The 12,536-nt window shown below is 50.1% G+C and overlaps 1 protein-coding gene across 2 annotated transcripts in view; it reads left to right on the plus strand.

Annotated features, from left to right (window-relative positions):
• LOC111144775 (protein tyrosine phosphatase, receptor type E) overlaps positions 1-12,536 on the plus strand; it is a 152,087-nt gene that overhangs the window by 51,583 nt on the left and 87,968 nt on the right. For both annotated transcript variants that reach the window (XM_022499223.1, XM_022499224.1), the window contains exon 2: positions 7,661-7,683. The gene's annotated coding sequence lies outside the window, so the exon portion shown is untranslated. The remainder of the gene's footprint in view (positions 1-7,660; positions 7,684-12,536) is intronic.

A 12,536-nucleotide genomic window follows, 5' to 3' on the forward strand; every position in this document is an offset into this window, starting at 1 on the left:
CCAACACATTCCTCTCCTCTTATTCCTGCCTATCTGATCAGAAGAAGTGCCGTTGCCTTCACTCGTCAACAACAGTTATTCTCACAGGATAGCGACACAGCATTTGTTAGTGCTGGGGAAGCGGCACATTTTACTCAGTCCTATGGCATTTGTGTAGGGTTGGTGGTAGCTGGCCTTTTAATTAACAGCAACAATAGATAATTTTAAATTAAGGAACACGTTATACATCGTCTTTCATTCTGGGTCCCAGGGAATAACGATCCTCTAAATCGGTATTTAATGGCACGACTCATCCATTACGCGGTCTTGGGACACGGAGCTCGGCCCTGGGCTTCCGCACTGTGCCGCTGTCCACGGCCGAGTGTCAGCACCATGAACCAGACCTTCCCGCACAGGTTAGCGGGCTGGTCACAGGCCCAGGGCCGCTTGGTGAAAGGCAGCAGCCTTCCAAATTGACACACAAACATCAGTTGACGATCCGGGTATTAGAAACGGATCATTTTCTTTGAAGTTCACTTAACCTTAGAAAGCCATCTTTTGAATCACATTCAATGTTTGGTTACCTTTGGCATCACATAGCCAGCAAGCCCATCCTGAGTACGTTTCATAGTCTGAGTGCAGTGGGAGGAGGGAGACAGGCGTTGCTCTCAAGGAATGCTCCCTTGCTGACCCCTGAGGTAGGAGAAACAGTGTCAGGTAAGATGTGATCAAGGCTCTGACAAAGGAGAGGGAAGAAGCACAAGGCGTGTGGATGAGTTCTTGCTCCGGCTCTGAGCTGGTTCTCAGTGTCATCTTCCTCCCTGCCTTACCCAACCAGTGGAGACATTTCGGTGTGTTCGGGGGTGGCCCCTGGGACCCCTTCATACTCTCCTGGCCGCATGTTTCACCTGGCCCCTGACATCCACCTTAGGGGAGCTCGACCTAGGGCATCCCCGGGACGACGAGGCTGGTCTTCAAGCAAACGGATGTGGATGCCTCCCCCGAGCCAGTCACTCTTCTAAACACGTGAGTCTCTCCACTGTCGCCAGGAAAGACATGGCCTTACGTGTGTATTAATGAGTTTTATCTCTAAGCACGTGAGTCCACAAAAACAGGCTGAGAAACAGCCGGGGATGGCTGGTCCCCATTTGCCCATTAATGGTTAATTGCTTTTCACTCCTTTCGTTCCACTACTACTTGCCAGCAAGCAGGCAGTGGTGGATAAACAGGAAAGTGATTGAATTAATCCGCCAATTTCATTTTTCTGCAAACTGGAGAAAGAGTCTGATGTTTGATGTCTGTGGGCAGCAAGTCTTGACCCATCACGAGGTTCCTGGTCTCCCTGGGTGCAGAGCCCATGCTACAGGCCAGGACTCTGGGGTCCAAAAGGGTGGGAAGGGAATTGGTCAGCTTTGTCTGGAACACGGCTGAGCACGACTTGGCTTACTACCGTCGAATGGGATGGTGTGGGGGGACAGGAGCCACCATCCAGGAAGCAGGGGGTCTCTGGGGCCAAGGTTCAGGGTGGGACCCTGTTTCATGAGAAGAGTGTGGTGAAGTCAAGTCAGGCTTGGTCACGGGTGTGTGACTACAATCAGAGGCGAGGGAGGGGTGGGCTCGAAGATGACCCCGTTATGAAGTGGCAGACCTCCAAGTAGGGGGCACGATTGAAGGACGAGCACCTGCTGGCAAGCCAAGGGTTCCTGGGTTTTCCGGATCTACGAGAAATTTTTGTTTGTACATGACTGCAGAACAGAGAGAACCATCATTTATATAGAAGGGATTCTGTGGGTTTGATAGCTCAGTACATTTCCAACAATAGCTGCTTTGTACAAGTTTTTAAGGGAAGACGTGAAATCCTCACCTCCCACATCTGGGCAGTCGGGAGCTCTGGATGGTGTCCCAAGAGGGAAGCTGATTCCTGACATCAGGACTGGATTCTACACGCCGGTGGGAGCGAGCATCCAGAGGGAATGGAGGGCGCAGAGGCTGTGTCTCGGGGGGCCCAGGCCCGCTTTGGTTCTTCAGATTTCTCCCAGGTGTGCTGGCTGAGGAAGGGGAGGGCATGTGGGAACAGGTGCATCTGGGGAGTCGTAGCTCCCCACTTCTGCTCCAGTGCTCAGAATCCAGCCCTCCCGCCTAGCCCCAGGGCTCTGAGCTCAGCTCTGCACAGTTAGAGAGAAAGAGGCTCATGGACAGATGCATGCATGCGCGAGGACAGCCAACCTACCGCCCAGGTCTAGCCGGCTAGGTGGACGGAGAGTTCAAGGGTGAGCCTCTTCCTCCTGCTTTCAGGCCCGTTTCGCTGAGTGTGCTGTGGGCGCCTGGCCCTGCTCAGAGCCCCGGCAGGGCCACACAGCTGTGGGTTGACCTGGGGACACTCACAAACCCCAGGTCAAATCCACAGTCCAGGCAGAGGGCCCTTTTGCCTATAAGTACTTAGTGGAGCCAGTTGCGTTCTCTGGGAGCTCCGGGAGGCAAAGAAGCCGGTGCGCAGGCTCTGGAGTCCCAGTGCAGTGCCCGGTGGAGGGAGGCCCAATGGCAAGTTACTTAACCTCTCTGGGCATCAGTCTTCCCATCTGCAAAGCAGGTCTAAACCAGACTCTCTTGGGAGTATTGAGAGAATTCAGCAGTCCCTGTGAGCACTTAATGAGATATCTGGCAAGGAATTCCTGTCCTTACAGCATTGATTCTCCAAGGATGTTTTCATACTGTCCCTGCCCTTGAGCACAAGAACCCCCACGAAGTAGCTACTCATGAGGCAAAAACTTTTTAAAACATGACCGTGGCTGACTCTCACTATCTGAGAAGTGTTTATGCTGAGCTCCAAGAGGGGGACAGGTGAGGAGGGGGGGCAGGTGAGGAGGGGGACAGAAGGACAAGGTGTCCCCTTGTACCTTTCACAGCCAGGTCTACACTGGCTCTGGGCAGCGGGAGGGGCCTGGGCCTGTTCTAAACCTGAGCATCTGGGCCCTGGGAGGTCCGAACAGGAGAGGCCACCCTCCGGTCTGGGGTTGGGAGAGTGCCCTGTGCCTCCGAAGGGAGCACAGAGAATCAAAGTAGTGTGTTCCCAAATTCCATGTCGATGATCATGGCAGAGATGGACGTGGACGTATGGAAGCCAGCAGCCGTTTGAACGTGCAAAGTAATAATAGAGTTTTTGGCTTGCTAATGGAGAATTTCCTAATCCGAAGAGGCTGCCCCCAACTGTGGGGTAATTAGGGAGGTGCCATTATGTGCCATTATGTTCGGAGGCTGGGGTTTGTGCTTCAGAAATACTCTCAAGAAGCAGGAAGGGATGTGCGTGGGTCTTGCTGAGCAGCTGTCCATGGATAATTTTTTAAAAATTTGCCAGATATTTAGAAGCCCAGCCTGATGGTCGTAGGTTGACAGAATGGGTCGAGAAGGCGGATCTGTCCTCCAGCCTTAGCAACGTCTGGTCTTCCGGGACTCCCGCCCCTGCCTTTTCAAGGTGGCTTGCTGTGGGGTGGCCAGAATAGGGTTCTCCCAGACTCGTCCTTCGGGGAGGTTTCCCGCCCCCAGTGAGATCAGCAGCCCCTTTCAGCCTCTCATACGTTAGGAAATGCAGAAATTAACAGCTTTGCGGATGCCTGGAAGGTAAACAAGGAAACTGTGAGACTTGGCAGTGTAGGATATCCGTGAGAAGCTGAAGCCCAGAGGATTTAGAAGCATTGTGCAGGGACCCCCGCCCGCCGTGTGAGTTACCGCATAGAGGCAGAGTGAACTTGCTCCTTGACCGATGCCAGGGCGGCCGGTGCTCCGTGGCTGGGGCCTCTTGCTTTCCCACCGCGGGTGGCGTGCATGATGCTGTCTCGTATTCTCTCCTTTGTAGTGGTTTTCTGCCCTTTGGGCAGCCCGTCTAAATTAATTGCACCCCTCAACGTGCTCCAGAGTCCCTGTGCCTGAGGGGGAATGGCTCTGACAGTAGATGGGCCACACCTCAGTGTCTCCAGAAACACCGGGATCTGAGGGAAGGCAGCCCGGACGGAGGAGCTCCTCTCTGGGGCCTGCCCATCCAGATAAGACTGCGGCAAGCCCCGATTCCTGGAGTCTGATTGCATGATTTTGATTTTCCTCTGTGTGCCCTCGCTTTATAAAACTTTAACCTATCAGCAAAGTTCACATTTTAGATACACTATACATGTGGAAATATACATGGGGTCGTTTTTAAATTAAACGAAAAATGTGCATCCCCCAGTTTCATAAATGCTGCTGCCTGTTTAAAAGAATGGCTTGCAGATTCCCCCTTGGCAACGCACCTTCTGCCCACCTGAATGTTTGGCGCGCTCCTGGCCAACGGTGTGCGTAGAAAACAGTTTACTGTTGTCTGAGTTTGGAAAGATTGCCTGGTTCGGTCCGTCTGAGAGCTTGACACGTCAGAATAATTTTAATTTCTTCCCTACGTGAAGCAGTCCTGATGGATTGATTCTAAATGCTGCAGTTTTATTTTCTTCTTTGGGAGGCCTGGATGCACAGTAAGGTGGTGTGGTCTTTCCATATCTTGTGAGGCATCAGGACCAAGCCCTGCCGCCCGGAGCCACTTCCTGCTGGAGTGCCCGCCCGCCTGACCTCGCCTGCCTTCTCAGTGGATTTCCCCTGTTCCATGTCCTCACACCACCTCTTTCCCAGGGTCTAGCTTGGCAGGCGTCCTCCCCCCACGCCACCTCTGCCCCTTGGAAACAGCAGCTGCATCTGGATGCCCCAGGGACAGAGCTCCATGCTTCTGTGGTCAGGCTGGCTCGGGCTTCTGGGAGCCAGGCCACTCCCACAGACCCCCTTCTCCCTCCAGCCCTCCCCAGGAGGTATGTGGCCAGCCTGAGCCTTTCCGGGTCTTGCTGGCACACAGACCACAGTGGAGCTTTCCCTGGGGTGAGAAGAGATTTTAGGGACTTGCTTTGTCAGTGTCGTCCTCAACGCACGCCTTTCATGGGTCCTCCTGGGGCAGCCACTGGTAGACACTGGGAATGTAAGAAAAGACTGACTGTCCCTGCCTTGAAGGAATTACAGCTTCACTTCGGGGATGGAGACCCAGGAAGAAAAACAAGCAAACAAAAGTAAGCCACAAGGCCAGCCGGATTTCCCTGTGCAGCCCAGCCCAGAGTGGTCTCCGCAGTCTTGGGTTAGCATCCCTGCTGCCCTGCCTCTTTGTTCTGTGTGACACTGACCAAAGTCAAGGGGCTGTCCAGGCCTCAGTGTTCACTTCTTTAAAATGGAACACAGCTTGCCTATTTCATAGGACTGGCTGTAGTCTGCGGGAGAGACATCGTAAGCGGCTCTGGATAGGATCCCGAACCCAATAGCTTTTCTCCCCTTCCCTTGTTTGGAAGATGGTGCCATTCCTGGCAAGACCAGGAAGCTTTCTGGTTGTGGAATGCTGCTGTGCTGGGGGATGGCCCCTCCTGACACGAGCAGATCTGTCCATGGGAACGGACCTCCCCCACCCCCAATTTTAAATGTGCTTATTTCATCTTTTCAGATGTGCTCAATATTAGAGCAGCAGTCTACATCGGGGCCTGAGGCTACAGGAAGGGCTCCTGAGATGAAAGCTGACTTCTGAGTGTATTCTGGTTGCTCGGTTTTTGTTCTAATTCTGTACTTTGAGAAACTGATAGTTGTGGTTTCATGCTAACACGTGGGCGCCCCGACCCATAGAGTCCGCGATCTCTCTGCATGGCCACGGTTCCTGGCGTTCTTGCTTAGTTTAAAAAAAGAAAACAACAGCAGTTCAAGGTTGAATTCAAAATGACTGTTTGCGTTTGGTTACTTAGTGAATTCTGCATATTCGTTTGTTTAACCCGCAGTTGACGGAGTGCTCACCTGCTTCTGCGGCCTACTGGTTTTTTCCTGTTTGGTTTTAGTTTGGTTTGACTCAGCCCTGCAGTTTTGCTTCTGCCTCTTACTGGTCTTCATTTTGCACTAAAATGACTCAACATTACTTTGGAAGGTAGTTTTGAGCATTTCTCCCAATCCTGATGTATTATGGGTATCTCCTGCTCCTGCCTTCGCCCCGTGTGCGGCCCCAGCAAACACACGAGGAACTCTTCCCCGCACTTTCCCAGGTTCTTTGAGGGGATTGGAAGGAGTGGGCTCGTGTAGTAAGTTATCCATATGAGAAGCAGTTCCCCTTACCGCCGATGACCTTACCTCTTACCCAGCTGTCAGTGCCTCCCCACCTTCTTGCCATTTGCTTTGCGTTACTCGGGGCTCTGCCGTACTCTGGGAACTCTGTGACTTCATTCGTTACCCAATACACTGATCCCTAGTTGATTTTTTGTGCATTCTCTGGAATTTTCTGAGAACGAAGAAGTCTTACTTACTTTCTTTCCAATCTCTGGGTCTTTGCTTTCTCTTTCTTGCCTTATTGCATTGACCCAGCGTCCAGTACGACGTTAAATGTGAGTGGTGAGAGTGGGCATCCTTGCCTCATTCCCAGAATTAGTGGGGACGCTGCCACCAGAGATGACATTAGCTGTAGATTTGCCCAAGTAGATTTAAAATTCCTTGGTATTACAAGAACCGTTTCTTCTGCTCCTTTGGCTCCGGACCGACTTCACAGGTCAGCTTTTTAATGAGTGCCACAACCTGCTATAACTGTGTGCTACAGAGGATTGTCTTTGGTTTTCAAATATCCAGCCTGGCCGTCGCTAAGATGAGAAGTATTCTATTTTGGTGGAAAACACCGTAGAGTGCGTTAGCTATTTAAGGGTAGGGTGACCGAAACGTGTGGCAGTACAGGTGCACAGTGACAACTGAGCGCGATCTCCAGCGTGACGCTGCCCTACTGACCACCTGTACAAGAACCAGAGGTTCGTGTCTACCAGCCGAGGTGTGGATAGACAGGACGTGGTGCGTGGCTTGTGGAAAATGGACTAGTATTCATCCACAGAAGGGAATGAAGAACCAGTCTGTATGATACTGTGGCTGAACCTCAAAAATCCCAAGTAAAAGCAAGCAAGTCACAAAAGGCCACGTATTGTAGATCTCACATTAGTGAAATGTCTGGAATAGCCCGATCCGTGGACAGAAAGTAGACTCGTGGTTGCCGGAGGACAGGGTGGGGAGAGGATGGGCTGGGGAGCTAATGAAATCATGGGCATGGGCTTTCTGTTAAGATGATGAAAACGTTCTAAATTTAGGTGACGGCAATGGTTGTAAAGTCTGTGCTTATGCTACAAAGCCCTGAGTCGCACACAGGTGGACGTCAGGGTGTGCAAATTTTATCATAATGAGATGTTAAACACAAAAAGGACATAAAAGCTGAAGTGTTGGGGAATGAGCAGGCTGGAAAATGATGCAGCTGGAAACCGGGGGAAGGGGCCAACCTGCGAGGGTTTTCAGAGGCGGTGTCTAGGAAGAGGGACCAAGGATGCTGGCTTGGGGGAGGGGCATGTAGACCTGGGGCTAGACACCACGCTGCCCCATCACTGACACCAGATTTCACAGGAGAGTTTGGGGACAGGACACTTTTGAAAGCTGATGTCCGCAGCAAAAAAAGTTATCACATAAATACAAAGACCTCAAGAAGATCCCAAAACGGAGCGAAACTGAGACCATTCAACTAGTGCTATAGAGAACGGGGCTGGAGTGAGTGGCTGTCTCCAGGTAACCAGAAAACTACTAACCCTGCCTTTTTTCCTCCCCCCCTCCTTTTCTTTTGCAGACGATAGCCTTCGCTTTCCCTTGGTGAGTACAGAACCTTTTCAAATTTTTTTTTACCTGATGTGTTGTTAACTAACAACAACAACAAATAAGTGTGTGGGATTTAATTGTTAGAGAAACATTATTTCTGGAGAGAGAAGACCCGTATGGTCCACGTATTGTAGTAGGACTTTATGCCTGAACTTGCTTGAACCGACTGTATCACGCCAGATTTGCTACATCGTTCTGTGTGTGCGTGCTGCGCGTTTAAAGTCTGGCTCAGTGGTTCAGGCTCCCGAGTGGGCTGGTGAGAACGCGGTTTCCGCGCACTCTCCCTTCACGGATGTGTCCATACTCTCGAAAGGGCCTTGCTTTCTCTCGCTGCGCCCATGGGATGACTACTGGGAAACACAGAGGCGCATAATCACATCGATGGTAACTGCCTCTTAAATTGATCTGCTGTGGGAAAAACCTGCTGAAGAGGAGCTTTTCTGGATTGCACTTCGGGTTAAAACAGAAACAAAAAACAATCGTGTCATCATCACATACTTTTATGCCTTTTGAGATAGGGCACCATTCCACAGCCTTGACGTCCCAGCTCTCAGAAAAACAAACACCACTGCCTCTTTGTGTTTTACTCCATCAGCTTCCTGGTGTGAAGTTCCCCAAGGAGGTTGAGGGAGGAAAATCGAAGAGCTTTGGAAGGGGTTCCAGCATGTGGGCGAGCAGCGCCTTGGTGCGTGGTGTGTGCTCCCCCTGTGAGTGTACCAGCACGTACGCGGCCAGGAAGTTGGGTTTCCTACACGCATCACCTTGTTTGGCATGCTTTGACTCTGTCCTGAATTGTTTTAAGGTCAGCGGGTCGCTGTCTGGCTTTGGCTGGCCCCCTCGGTTGCTGTCGTGATGCTGTTCCTGCTGGGCATGAATGCTTGTAGTCTCCCCGGTGTGATCAGATGCATTTGGGGTGTATGCACTGTTGCGCCCTATCTCAAAGGAATGCAAACACAGTCAGAGATTTATCAACAGAGAGAGAATGGGAAAGGCTCCGTTGGCCACCTACTAAGCTAATTGTGTTGTTCGCGTTCTCTAACATGCCATTATTGGATGTTAGCAATCTTGGATGGCATGATCTCCTTGGGCATATGTCCACAATGGGCTCCAAGAGGAGGAATGTTACTGGCATAATATTACCGGATGAGGCTTAAGCACAAGAAGTCTACAATCCCTTATTGCCTCAGAATCCTAAGTGAGAGGTGTTGCCTCATCCATACTGGTTTGGAGAGATATTAAACATGCTGCTTTTCAAGAGCAGTGGCTCCCTTTCCTATTGGAATGAAACACTGGAAGGTCATGCCCCACAGTCTCCTCTTCTTCCCAGATACAAGATCTCGATTATGACCTGTTAAAAGCATCTGCCTCTTGCCTTCCTTGGCTCTCCGCTCAGCACTGGCCCCCACACCCAGTCTTGCCCTTTGCTTGTTGGAAGGTTTCTTGTCCTCTTGGTATGTGGGCCCGTAGCCTGGCCTGTCGCTCAACTGAGGGCCATCCTTCGCCTCCCTTTCAATAGGACAGTAAAGATTGCTTTGGGAAGCTGTGAGTTCTTAGGTAGGAAGTGCTTCTTATTTCAGGAATTTTCTCTTCCATGTGAGCAAAGGCTGTCCCAAGCATGACCCCCCTGTGGTAGCTACCTTATTTGATGCTTTTGTTTGGAACCTGCTGCTGGGAGGAAGGGGTGGAACACCACGGTGATCTCATGGCCTGTGGCAATTTCATTGCTAAATATTTGAGTTTTGCTCCAAGAGTTTCAAGATTTCAACTAATAGAAAGGAATTTAATTCTAATTTGTGGGATTAGAAACCGGCTTTTGAGTCCATTAGAATGAAATAAATAGCTCCCTTTGGGCAGGGCAAGGGAGAGTAAACTCCCTGAACCTGGCCACTGTCCCAAGCTGCCATCTGCAGGTGGCGGGCGAGCCGTGGGGCAGGAGCCCAGGAGATGCCTGCTGGGTGAACACGGGGACGTGTGGGAGCCCCTGCTGAGCTCCCGGGACTCAGCCGGCAGTCCCTTCTTAGGGTCACTGTGATGTGTCAGTGAGCTCACCCCGAGTCAGCGGTTAATAAGATCATTGTAACTAACACCGTCACATAATTTAGGAGTTGTTTCTGTTTAAAGAAGGCGTTCAACTGTATAGCAACGTATGCGCCATTACTGTAATGGGGATCCAAAGGTGTTCTCTTCTCTAGCAACAATCTCTGATTCTTCACTTAAAAAAAAGGCACCCCGGGGGCACCTGGGTGGCAGTTGGGTGTCTGACTCTTGGCTCAGGTCATGATCTCATGAGACATAAGACCGACCGAGCCCTATGTTGGGCTTCTCGCTCAGCATGGAGTCGGCTTGAGATTCTCTTTTCCTCTCCCCCCTCCCCTCCCCCCACTCGTGTGCATGTGTGCTCTCTCTCAAATAAATAAATAAATAAATAAACAAAACATTAAGAAAAAAGCCATTCTATGTTAATATCTGACCTTAAAAAAAGAGAGAGTCAACTTTTTGCTCTTTAACTGGATTAAGTGGGACCTTTTTGGCATGACCAACCACCATTCTCATGGTTTTCTATTGTTTCTCATTTCTCCTTTTTTGGAATACGTAAATATGGACTTGGGAGGGGACACCATAATTTATATCAACCATCAAACATGACCAAAGTTCCCTCAACTAGTGGACGCTTGCAACTCTGTGGGTCTCAGTTGCGTAGTATTTAAATAAGGGGATGGGATGTCAGAATTAAGAATTTATGCAAGACACGCAATTAAGGTTTAAATATCTTTTCCAGGCTCTTTGAGGTCTTATACTGTTATACCAAAGGGTATCCACCAGTAAGTAAAATTAAATGATACTGTAACTTGACTATTTCACTTTGGCTCATGGAAATACCAAAGGAATAAAAGGCAATGAAATTAAAGTGCTGATGTTAACAGTGAATTTAATTTTAAAATTAGCTTAGAACATTCCGTCACTAGCTGTCTCCTCCTTAATGATCCGTCCTTCCTCCTTTGTCAGTTTCAACATGTGTGATTTTTCTCTTCAAAGTCATTTATCTTCCTTGGTATTGATTCCAGTGGCCACCATGGCATGAAAAGAGAAGACTCTGAAGGTTTTTAAATGTGGCAAGGCAGAGAGCAAACCGCTCGGAATGTGCTTTCTGGCCGCCTTAGCTAGGGCTGAATTTCTGCAGGTGAAATAGGGCATTCTTGTGTTGGTTTCTGAGTCTGCAGAAAAAAAAATGAGAAGCTTCATGAATGATGTGGAAAGCACAGAAGACTTGAAAACGTTCTCAAATATTTGATCCCTCTTTCTTGCTTTTGCCCTGTTCTTGGGTTTTAATTAGCATCGGTGGATCCTCTGGGTTTCCCACTCGAGCAAAATGTGTTTCTCCCAACAGCGAAGGAGTTATTCTCCTGTAACTGACACTGGAAAACGACTGTAAGTTGGAAGAACGCCTCTGGACCTGCTGGTGACAAATGGATTGATCCCTCCTTTATTTCCACTTCCATTTTCCCCCCAGGAAAGTTTCAACATTCTTCCAAGAAGTACCTCCCCCAAGAGTCTACTAGCTAATCGTTTGTCATATAGCAAAGCCATGGATATTAAGCTGTCACAGTTTCCACTTAGAGGAAATAGGAACACAGCTTTTCTATATAAGCTCCTGGCTCGCCCCTGAACTCCTGCAGACCCAGCTCAGAGCTGGAATTCTTCGAGAAATCCTTTTCCAGCTGACAGGAAAACATGGATTCTCTCGGGCCACGATGGCTTCCCGGCGTCGTCCCAGCAGGAGAAGAGGTAAAGGCAAACTGGAAGGGGAAACTTCTCGCTTTGTATTTAGGTCGTGGTTGCTTGTAATATAATTTCTAAGGCATTTAAAAATTCGGTTCAAGGAAGCAGTCATTAAATGAGCATTTGGCAAGCGCCTCAGTGAACTCTCTCCAGCCCTGTGCAGGAAATCTGGGATTTAGGCTTCAGGAAACTGTTTAATGCACGTCAGCCTGGCCAGGCAGTGGCCGGGGACGGTGGACAGAAGCCGCCTCGGGGCCGGAGGGTTGTCTGACTGCCAGGATTCCAAGGTGAGGTCCACCTTTTAGGAAAAACAGTTATTGTTGACTGGATGACACATCACGATCCCACCCATTGAAAGTTGGACATTTCCTGTTTTTATAATCAAACCCACCCTCTTCACTTTCCTTATCAGCTGGATTTGTGAAGCGGCATTTCAGTTAAAAGGGACGCGGTGAGAATCTGGCAGTACCTGGTCTGCCGGACCGTGAGCTGGTCCAGGAGCTGTGGTTCAGGTTCATGGGGGGGACCGACGTTCCGTGGGCGGTTTCTGTTGCAGGAACAGACAGCATCTGTGCCCACTGCCCGACCAGTGGCATCGTTCACACAGGGTGGGGGGAGAGGGAGGAAGACGAGAAATGTAGAAATCCCTTTAGGTGTATGACTTACAGAGAGATTTCTCAGACCCCCTGGGCACTGGAGTCAGGAATGAGGTCTGCTACCCACTGGAAGAAACATAGACCCGTCCCCATTTGATGCGGGAACCACCCCCCTCCCCCACCGCCTACAGTCCTGTTGACTGGGGGATGTCCCCATGTGAATCAGGACAGTGAGCCACAGGAGGAGAAATCCTCCTGTTCAAAGATTGCCCATTCATGGGGTGCCTGGGTGGCTCAGTGCGTTAAGCCTTGCCTTCGGCTCAGGTCCTGATCCCAGGGTCCTGGGATCAAACCCCACATTGGGCTCTCTGCTCAGTGGGGAGCCTCCTTCCCTCTCTCTCTCCCTGCCTGCCTCTCTGCCTACTTGTGATCTCTGTCTGTCAAATAAATAAGGAAAAATCTTTAAAAAAA

The sequence above is a fragment of the Enhydra lutris genome, unplaced genomic scaffold (genome assembly GCF_002288905.1).
Source record: "Enhydra lutris kenyoni isolate GAN:26980312 unplaced genomic scaffold, ASM228890v2 scaffoldscaffold12, whole genome shotgun sequence".
NCBI classification, from domain to species: domain Eukaryota; kingdom Metazoa; phylum Chordata; class Mammalia; order Carnivora; family Mustelidae; genus Enhydra; species Enhydra lutris.